The sequence below is a fragment of the Vigna radiata genome, chromosome 7, assembly GCF_000741045.1.
Source record: "Vigna radiata var. radiata cultivar VC1973A chromosome 7, Vradiata_ver6, whole genome shotgun sequence".
Classification (NCBI taxonomy): domain Eukaryota; kingdom Viridiplantae; phylum Streptophyta; class Magnoliopsida; order Fabales; family Fabaceae; genus Vigna; species Vigna radiata.
Genome location: NC_028357.1, coordinates 14,375,246 through 14,385,907, shown reverse-complemented (window position 1 = coordinate 14,385,907; position 10,662 = coordinate 14,375,246).

The window sequence follows — 10,662 nt, the reverse complement described above, 5'->3', positions numbered from 1 at the left end:
ACTTGGGGACCAAAAAGGTAATTAAACCTATATATTTTAAATATTATTTGTATTTTTTTAAAAATTTACTTTGGATTTCACTTAAAAACTTAAAAAATAATATTTTTTTTATCATATTCGCGGGTTGAAAATGGATATCCAACAGATATCCGTCGGTTCAAAAAAATCTGCAAATTTTTTTAAGGCAGATATCCAACGGGTAGCGGGTCGGGTTTCGGGTACAGTTTTATCCGGAGGGTCGGGTTGTGGGTAGACATTATTCGTGCCCGACCCGACCCGCTGCCATCCCCAGATAGGATGTTTGGTTGTCTCAAGCTTCTAATCTGAATGCGGAATTGATTGTTAGGGTTTTCAAGGGATTGTTGTCTAATAATAAAATCTAGGTTTTTTACGCCGAGGGATCAGGTTCTAAGTAATTTACAAAGTGACGTTAACATTTTAAGATGAATTCTTATATGCATGAAAGTAAGAAAGGTGAAATCTAAACCCCAACAACATCATCATCTCATATCATCAACACCATTCATTTACTCTTTTGTTTAGCCTCAATTGATCAACTTTTACATTTTGTTATTATGTTTATTTTTATTGCACTTAAAAACCAACAAAATAGTTTTTTAGTCTTAATTAGTTAAGTGATTACACGATTGTTTAGTGTCATGAGTCTCTTGGAAAACAAAACTTGGTCTTACCATTTATTATTACTTGATACGATTCAGTACACTTGTCGAGGTCTTAACAAACTACTAGTGTAATAACTTGATTATTGGCTTAAATCTATCAACAACACATCACTAATGAAAAAAATGACTTTTATAGCGACTTTTTGTATTGGTTGAAATTCATCAAATACAGGAAGTGACATGGTGATAAAACTGTAATAAATTACAAAGGTATTAGAACCGATATAGAGAGTTGTTTTTCTATATCGGTTAGACCTAGAACCAGTAAAGAAAGTGGTGTGGTGACAAAAATGTAATATAAGAGAACATTTTCTATATTGATTTCTCACTATAACCGGTATATAATCTTTGATATTCTTCCCTACCTTTTTTTTCGTGCTTACTTTCTCTCTTTTGCATACTTCTTCTTGTTTCACTTCCACGTCTCTACGCTTCACTTGCTTTCATTCTTTGCTTGCCCTGTTCAATCTCTGCCCCCACTCTACGCTTTCACTCCTTGCAGTCACTAGTTGCCATTGGTGTTGAAGCTCTTATTGTGGTGGGTGGGGTCACTAATGCAAAATAAGGTCTCAATGTCAAAAAACAAAAAAAACCAACGTTAAAAATGACCGGTGAAATTTTTGTGAATAGAAATTCAATTAAGACATTGGAATTTAGACTTTTCCGACGTTAATTCGTTATTAGACGTTGGAATTCTCAATTTTCAACGACATATTATGTAAATTTTGCAAAAATATTTGGCACGAAGGTGAAAATGTACTCACGTATGACATTGAATGACCTAGTTTCAAATATCAAAATACTTTAAGACGCCGGAATATCACTTTTTAAATGTTATACGATAGTGAATTCATTAAAAATTTGGGCAGGAAGTTGAAAATCCATTCACTTTATCTTTGCGCGAGACCATCTTCTCTACTCAAACCTTTCTCGAACGAAGCTTTCGGTGACCAACACGTGTAATCTTTCTTTCATTTTATACAATGACATGTCAATTAACTAATTTAGGTATGATTTTCATTGATTTTGATCAATTGGTTTCATGCACAAATACTCTTTGGAGCATAGGCACACTCTCCTTTCTCCCTCAATGGCAGCAATACTTTATTCCGACAAATCCACATTCAAAATGGTTGAACTTGTTGGTATTGATATTGTTGAACTTGTTTGATGTATTGTTGATATTGATATTGTTGAACTTGTTTGTTGTTCAAACACGTTATACATCCAAATATAGGGTCAAACAGAGAGTATATTAAAAAAAATTCAAATGACTTGAAAATTTGTTCAAAGAACCAAAATATCACGAGAAGCACCCACAAAAAAATTTAGATCAAAATTCAAAGTCAAAGTATGTGAAACACTTTTGCTACGACCATGTGATTGGAAATTTTTTTCTACCCCAAATCGGTCAACCAAAGCAAATGTTATGGTTGTTTAAAGATCTGTCGCAATTGACTTTCCAAATAAATTTTATACTTCAAAGAGATCCAAAGTAAGGGCTTCCGGGGTTTTTCCCTCGAAGTAGGAGTTTTAAGTAGTGGTAAAAATAATTCCAACCAAAAATAATAACCATAGCTATGAAAACCAAAATTACAAGTTAATACTACTATTCATTATAACATCATTCACTTGTGATAGCTTTTGCTTATAGTTCATGCTTCATACATCAGTTTTGGATATATAAAATGCCAAAACTAGGTTACATTTGTAGGTTTTCTACTTTTCAAGCTCGTAGAATTGTAAAAATGGATCACTATATATTAAAAAACAAAGGAGTTGGTTGATTTACGTTAGAAAATGGGAAAAAAAAGACGTCAATTAACGTTAGAAAATGACAATTTTTGACGTTAATCAATGTCGCCTATTTTTGCTTCGTAAGTCAATTTAATGTGTCCCAATATATATGATTTGATACATTTTTCATATCATAGGGACTAAAGGTTGACATTTTTAAAAGCGGGGACTAAACTGAACATCAGAACTTAACTTAGGGACCAAAAAACTGTTTAAACCATTAATTAAAATTACCAATGATTTATTGATGATTAAAAATATGTCGGTAAAAGTGTCGTCACTAAATTTTATCGATGCAAGTTTTGTTGTGTCGGTAATTGCCCACGAATTTTTCGATCGGTAATCAAACAATAATTGTTGCCGAAAAGATTTGTCAGCAAAATTCATCGATAAATATCGCGATCTTGTTCAGCTTCTTCCCCCGTTCAAATGTGATCTTCAGTTCTCTATCACACAGCTGACTAATACTGAGAAGATTGTGTTTTAACCATTCAACAAGAAGTACATTTTTAATGTCATAACACGAAGGAGTTTTTATTTTACCTATACCAATAGTCTTTCCTTTGTTGTTATCACCGTAGGAGACATGACCAGAAGTCTTGTAAGATATGCTTATGAACTTTGTTGAATCTCCTGTCAAGTGTCTTGAGCATCCACTGTCCAGGTACCACATGGAGCTTTTTGTTTCCTGTCTCAAACATTGTTCTGCTGTCTCAAATTTCACCATCATGATGAGATCCCTTCCATGTACATTTTCTCTATTTTCATTTTGAATCCTGTCACTTTTCTTCATATTGAGAAATCTCATAATTCTTTTAGCCTGAAGATTCAATCTTTCTGATCTGGAGCTGGACTTGTCGACACAGATTACTTCTTTGCATTACAAGTAGCTGATATCAGTTCAAATGTGGATTCACTTGCCCTTCTTGTTTGAGAAAAAAAAGTCATTTTCCAGGAATAGTCGACTTAAAGAAAAAGATAATCGACTTGTTTTTCAAATATCTTATGAAAATCAGCTCTAGTGCCAATTGTTGAAAATGATATGGCTTAGTTTCTCACACCAAGAGGGGGTGAATTGGTGAAACTTAAAATCAGAGTCTTTTAAAAATATTTTTCGCAAAAGGATGATCTTTCAAAGCTTTCTTGAAATGCAAGGAATAAGATTTTTCAAATACAGCAGAATGTAGTTGACTATGTAAAAATTAAATTCGACTTTGAAAGTAAAAGTGCAAGGATAGAGAAATCAAACGTAGGTTTTTATACTGGTTCGGCCAAACTGCCTACATCCAGTGTGCTTCCAATCCCAGGAAGAAAATGCACTATAATGATCAAGGTTTTTACAACAAGGCTTTTATAGCGACCTCCACGTCAAAATATAAAACAGCTCTCTAACCCTCTAATCAAAATATAGGTATATACAAATAAAGAACAACAGCAAGATGTCCCATATCCTTCCGTCTTTAACACTTTGAACAATCCTCAAAGTCCAGAACGTTACACGTCCTCTTCCTGTAGCCACAACAGGGCAACAACAATCTTCACAAGATTGAGAGAAACTGATCTCGAAACAGACACCTCAAGTCCATGTTGATCAGACAGTCAAAGCACGCAAATTCTTGTTCGTCAAACAATCACCAAAGATGAACACCACGGTCTTCTTGATGAATTCTTGGAGCTTTCTACTTTCTGCAAGAGATCAATAATCTGAAAGAAATCAATCAAATCGTTAGAATCATAAAAGTCACTACAGGATTCAAATTCGGTCTATATATAGTTTTCCATAAAACTGATGCGCCTAAGTCGACTTTGCTACTAATAGAGTCGAATATACTCAGACAGTTACAACAAATAGTAGCAGTCAAACCAACTTAATTGATTACACATTTAATGCAGTTGATTCGCAATTAGTGCTTGGTCAAACATATTAAAAATATAGCCGTTAGACAGAATATGTCAAGCATTAACAAAATTTCAAAACATAACAGACTGAGTCGAATGGCTAGCACACAAAGTCAACTTTGTAACAGTTCAATGCAGTTTTGAAAAACTTTCTTTCCAAAAATACTCACAGCACAATTTGAAAAAGTTTGTTTCATAATGAAGTCAACTTAAAACTGTTGTTTTTCCACACAATTTAAATTCAACAAAAGTGCATGTGGTTTTCCTTTTTCAAAATATTTGTTATGCAATCACAAATAAGATTTTATGTATAACACAGTGATTTGCATGCAATGATAGAAACAACACCAACATGTTCTCATATAATCATAAACATGAAAGCTATGAACATGTAACACATATAAACACATGTGTTATTAATTATGTGTTGTCATCATAACAAACCAGAAGCTCTAAGATTGTAAGGTTTGGCTAAACCAGTGTTCCCCCTATCAACAATCTCAACAATTTTAAAGGAAATTGGGTTGATGAATTCAAAATCCATGGACGAACCTAGGGATCCTAATATTAAATTGTTGGCTGCAAAACCAATCGCGAGTGAATCGGTCGCAGCGTAGCAAAGGATAAATATCGTTCTTTCCTAAGGAACTTGGGCAACATATGACAATTCTTCCTTTCATAACTTAATTAGACATCAAAGTTCACAAAAACATAAGAAACTTTTTCTAGTATTTTTATCAAACAGTTTGTGTGTAAGGAAATTTAACATTAAGTATTTACAATTGTTAAGATTAGAATTTATCCACTTCATTCTCATGCATTCACACACATCTCAATTCCATTCATTAGGTGTTCAATTTCAATTAGAGGTTGAAATCATATTCCATAATACATAGAGAACCACAAATCATGAATGGCTGGCCACACAAAAGCAAGAATTAAACATAAAAATTGAATACTAACATGAATTGGAAAAACATATATCATTAACATCACAAAATACATAAGAATTTCATGTTTTACAGCTAATCTCAACAAATAGGAAAAGCCCTCCACGGTGGATAACTTAGGGTTCTAAAAAATTAGAGAGATAGGAAAGAAATTGGAACCAAAAAGAAGATGCACGACCTCTTCCAAGGTTCTTGGTAGTTGCTTCATGCTCTAATTGTGCTTCCCCTTCGTATTTCCATCTTCAATTTATGACCCATCTTCTTCCTCAACCCAAAAGGGGAAAATCACCATCGATGAAGCTTGAAGACCCAAGGAGGAGTAGGAGAGCTTCCCAGCACCCCAAACAGCCTCTAAGGGCCTCTTCCAGTTGCTCTAGGTGAAGATTAAAGTGTAGAAGGAGAAGAATCACCAAAACCTTCCAAGAAACATGGTTAAATAACCTATTTTGACATGTCAGTGATGCCACCGCTCAACAACAGTTTCCACGGGTCAACATTATCCTAATGGAGCTCAGCCCTACTATTCCACCGTTCAGCCTTCGGTAATGTTGAAAGCATTTTAAAATTCAAGTTCTTGCACAATTCCAAAAGCACCCAAAATGGTTATTTGGTTCAAATTGATCTTTTCTTGTGCCAAAACATGTTCCCTTGAGTTCTTGCTTATTTTCCTCCAGTAGAATTGCTCCCTATTCATTTATTTAACACTTATAAACAAAGAGATTAAAGGTAAAACAAACATAAAATTACTAAAATACAAAACAAGGGAGCCTCTGTGGAGGATAAAACAATATTAAAGATAAGAAAGAGTTTATTTATTCATGACAATAGACACACAAAAATAAATAAAAATGGACGTTATCATAAACTTCTACCAAAACAAGGGAGCCTATATTAGACCCTCAGTAATATAGAAGACTGGTTGGAAAATTGAATTATCTTACAGTTACTCGTCCTAGCATTTCCTTTATAGTTAGCGTGGTAAGTCAATTCCTTAATTCCCCGTGTTAAGATCATTAGAATGCAGTTATTCATATATTAAAGTACATTAAAAGATCTCCTGCAAAAAGGTTGTAGGTTGTTATATGGTCCAAATAACCATACAAGAGTGGTTTATTATTCTGATAGAAGGTCTACATTCGGGTATTATATCTCCATTGATGGTAACTTGATCTTTCGGAAAAACAAGAAATAGAGTGTTGTGGCAAGATCTAATGTAGAAGCAAAATATAAAGTTATGGCCCCAGCCACTTGTGAGCTTGTTTGGCTTAAGCAATTGCTTAGATAGTTATAATTTAGAGATGTCACTCAAATGACGCTTATATCTGACAATCAGGTTGTTCTTCATATTAGTTCTAATCTTGTCTTTCATGAGAGAACCAAACACATTGAGAATGATTGTCATTATATTCGAGAGAAGATTGTATCTAAAGATATCAAGACTGAGTTCGTTAATTCAAGCGACTAGTTAGTAGATATTTTCACTGAGTTTTTACGGGAGTCGAGAATTGATTATATTTGTAACAAGTTTGGTACATACTATTGTATGCATCATCTTAAGGAAGAGTGTTGGATATATTACCTTTATTTTTTTTATCTTTTATCTTTATTTTGTTATTATTTCTTATTTTTATTTTGGGCTTAACCCATATTTCTTTTATTATAAATAGAAGAATATATATATATATATATATATATATATATATATATATATATATATATATATATATATATATATATATATATTCAACACAAGGAAGATTAATCTCATACATAATTTTTACTATATTCAACAAAAATATAACTACCATAATTGGAATAGTTTTCAAACTTATTCTTTAACTTTACTTTTCACTTATGCTTTTTTATGTTTTAAAATTCTTTAACATTTCCTATACTAATTCACAATTTATTTCTATATACTCCATTTTATTGATTCCAAATAATAAACTGATATAAACAATAAGAAAATGGAAAAGATACAATAACATTTGTATACACAATCATTATAATAGTATGTTTATTTAACACAACAGTTTTAAACAAAACTATTCTCAAACAGTCATTATTAACAATATTTTTAATTATTTATATTGCATACAATTATTTTTTTGTACAAAATTATTAGTTATAATAATTTTTAATAAAAATATTATAATATGTGTATATATGATAACAATTGTATACCAAATCCTCATCATCATATAGTTTAAAATCATCACTAAAGAGAATTTTTTTTAATATTATTTCAATTTATAATGGAGATACTACAAAAATCTTATCAATGATAAAAGTTTAGCACTTATTACACTAAAATTATTAAATAAAATATAAAGATGTCACTAATAATATAAGAAATATTTAGGATTTGCGAACAATTTTTAAAATAATAAAATTTTAAAATGATTAAAATTAATAGCTACTACGTTAACATACATTTTTTATTTATATTTATAAATAAAAAATTTAGAATTGTTTTTTTTACATAATATTTTTTACTGCTTTGTACCGCATATGTAAGGGCCTGAATAAGAAAGGGCTATTGGACCCTAATTGGAGGTAGCCAGGCCTATCAGACTAAGGGCACATGACTTTAAAGGGGGCCCTTTTTCAAAAAATCAGATTTCTCATTTGCCAACTTTTCTTTCTCTCTATAGAAACCCTTTCACATAGTTGCTCTGCCTTCTCTCTAGAATCTCAGCTCACTAAATCGTTTAATTTTTTGTTTGAAGGTGCCTAAGCGTACACAGCGTCAAGAGCTTCACTTTGAACCGATTAGTTTCTCCATATCATTTCGGTAGGTGGTCTTTTTGTTTCCCTCCGTCATTTTGATACCTAGGGTTTGGGGTTCTACTGATTTCATGCAGTTAGAGCTGCCCTCATTCTAATTTTTGTTAAGTCATAACTCTAAGAACTATTTTCTACCGCCAATAGGGTGGTTTATAGGTGTTATGCTCTGTCTGGGTGAGACTCCGTTAGGGCATCTTCAAACTAGTTGTACTTTGAGAAACCCAAGTAAGGGGAGCTAATTATGTTTTTGTATGTTAAATTGCATGATGTATATGATGAGTAAATCTCTAAAGTAAGTATGTTATTGTGCTTGAGTGTGATTTCAGTAATTTAAATATGTATATGGTTGGGCTTGATATTATGTTGTTGTGCTAAAATGGTTATGCTCTATCATTGAACTGGTACATGTGGAAATTGATGTTTATGAACTGTCTCTCTTGGAATTGATTTTATGGATTTGGTCTTGGGTTTGGAATGTTTGCAATGTAAGTTTTGTGGTACTTGGTCCTAGTAAGAGACTGGTGTTTGGGTAGTGACTAAGTCATGTTTATAGTAAGTTGGGAAGTAATGTGGGGTCTAGAACATCCTAGGATAATTTAGACAACTTAAATAAATTAATTATTAATTATTGAGAGTCTTTCTTTGTTGGTAGGATAGAGGAACCTTAAAAACCTGAGTTGGCACATCCCTTATCATAGAGCAATCCTGGCCTGGTCCAGTCAGTTGTGACTAGTCATATGTGCTGGCGCCGAAGGTGAGTCTGATGCGCTCAGACGTTTGGTTCCTCTCTAGTGACCAATTGGGTTGGCAAGTAGTGGATAGGGGTTAAGAATTCTGGATAGTCTAGCAATTAGGAACACGTTTCAAGTTGTTGAAGGGAAGTGAGGGAGTGATTTTGAGGCTTTGGGGTTTTGGGTGTACTTGGTCTGTTTAGACAGTTTAGGTAAGTTTATTTAGACTTGTTAAGCATATAAAACTGAACCAAAACCTGCTAAAATTTGTAGATTTGAATAAGTTATGGAAATTGGGAAATTAGAGTTAGATTCACGCCTACATCACTGATAACTCTCCAAATTTACATATTTTCCTTAGGTTAGAAGTCCTTGTTAGTGTATTTTAGTCTTTAATTGTCTAGAGTTAGGTTAGTTTTATATTTTTCTTTTAAAATTGTAGATTTGTAAAATTGTAGTTAAAATTAGATTTCTAGGAGTATATTTTTAGTTTTTGTTAATTAGTAGGAAAATAATTTTTTTAGAAAACCTTTTATAAAAATCCTTCTTTTAATTTTTGATTTCTTTTCTTTTAATTTGGTTTTGATTTTTTTGTTTGCAGGTGAGAAATAAAATGGGCCTGGGCTTATGGTGTTAATAGAAGAAGAATTGGGATGCTGAAATTGGATTGTCGCTGTTGTGTTGCACTGAAGCTGCACTGGGCTGATTGGAGTTAAACGATGGTGCAGTTAGCATTTGAGCTGCTGATGGGTTAAAGCCCACTGAATCAAAGCGCTGCTGCCACACTTGGGACGTTGTTTCTGCTGTTTCTTATTAGGCCACTGCATTGGAACTAATGAGAAGCAATTCTTGGGCTGATTTGGAAAAAAATGGAACGCAGCGTTTTGGCCTGGCTGTAGTGACTGTTTTAGGGGTCTTGGCTCGAGGCATCAATGAAAAAAAAAAAAAAAAAGAAGAAAGAGAGATCCTTCACTCAGCGAGAGAGAAAAGTTTGGTTGGCATGAGCTTAAGTGGAACGACGTAGTTTTGTTGCGTTTTGGAGTGGATTTGGCTGCAGCTAGAAGATTCTCGTTCATTANTTCTCATTTGGAAAAGGTTCTTAGAGATTGCTTTGAGAAGAACGAGAAACGAAGATAGCACCTGGAAGCTAGGGCTCGTGCCACTTAATCGGTTCAGAAGCTAAAGGAAGAAGAGCTCGAGGCACGTGTGGGTCTGAACCGGCAAAGAAAGCAGCAAGGTGATCGGAGGGTTTAGAAGCAAATTTAATAAGGGGCCGTTGGATGAAGAGGTGAGGATGAAGATCTTGTTCTCTTTTCTTTCTTTCTCTGTTATGAATTTTTACCCTATATAAAGGGATTGTTTTCATGTAAATAAGGGAACGATACACTGGGATATTGATTGGGGTCAATTTGATTTTTCTGATTCTTACATTTTTGAGAGCGAGAGTCTAGGGTTTTATCGCTTCCGGTAGAGTCCAGTTCTCGCGTTCTTGCTTGTTTCTTTTCGGTAAATTCTTGTAATCTTGTTCTTGTTAATAAATTTNTGTAATGTTCCTCTGTATTGAGAGAGTGATATTTTCGTTGTGTTTAATTTTCCTGTGAATTGTGTTCTTGTTCTATTATGGAAATGTTTCTTTCTTGTTTTTGATTGAAAATAAGTTGAACGGTGAAACTCTGACATTGTAATTCCTTTCTGGAATTAAACGACTCCATAGTGAGCGTGTTTGACCGAGATGTCTTCTCGAGTCAGAGTGAGTTCAACAAGAGAAAATATTGTTTTGGTTCTGTCATTTCTTTTTAGTTAGAATTTTCGCAT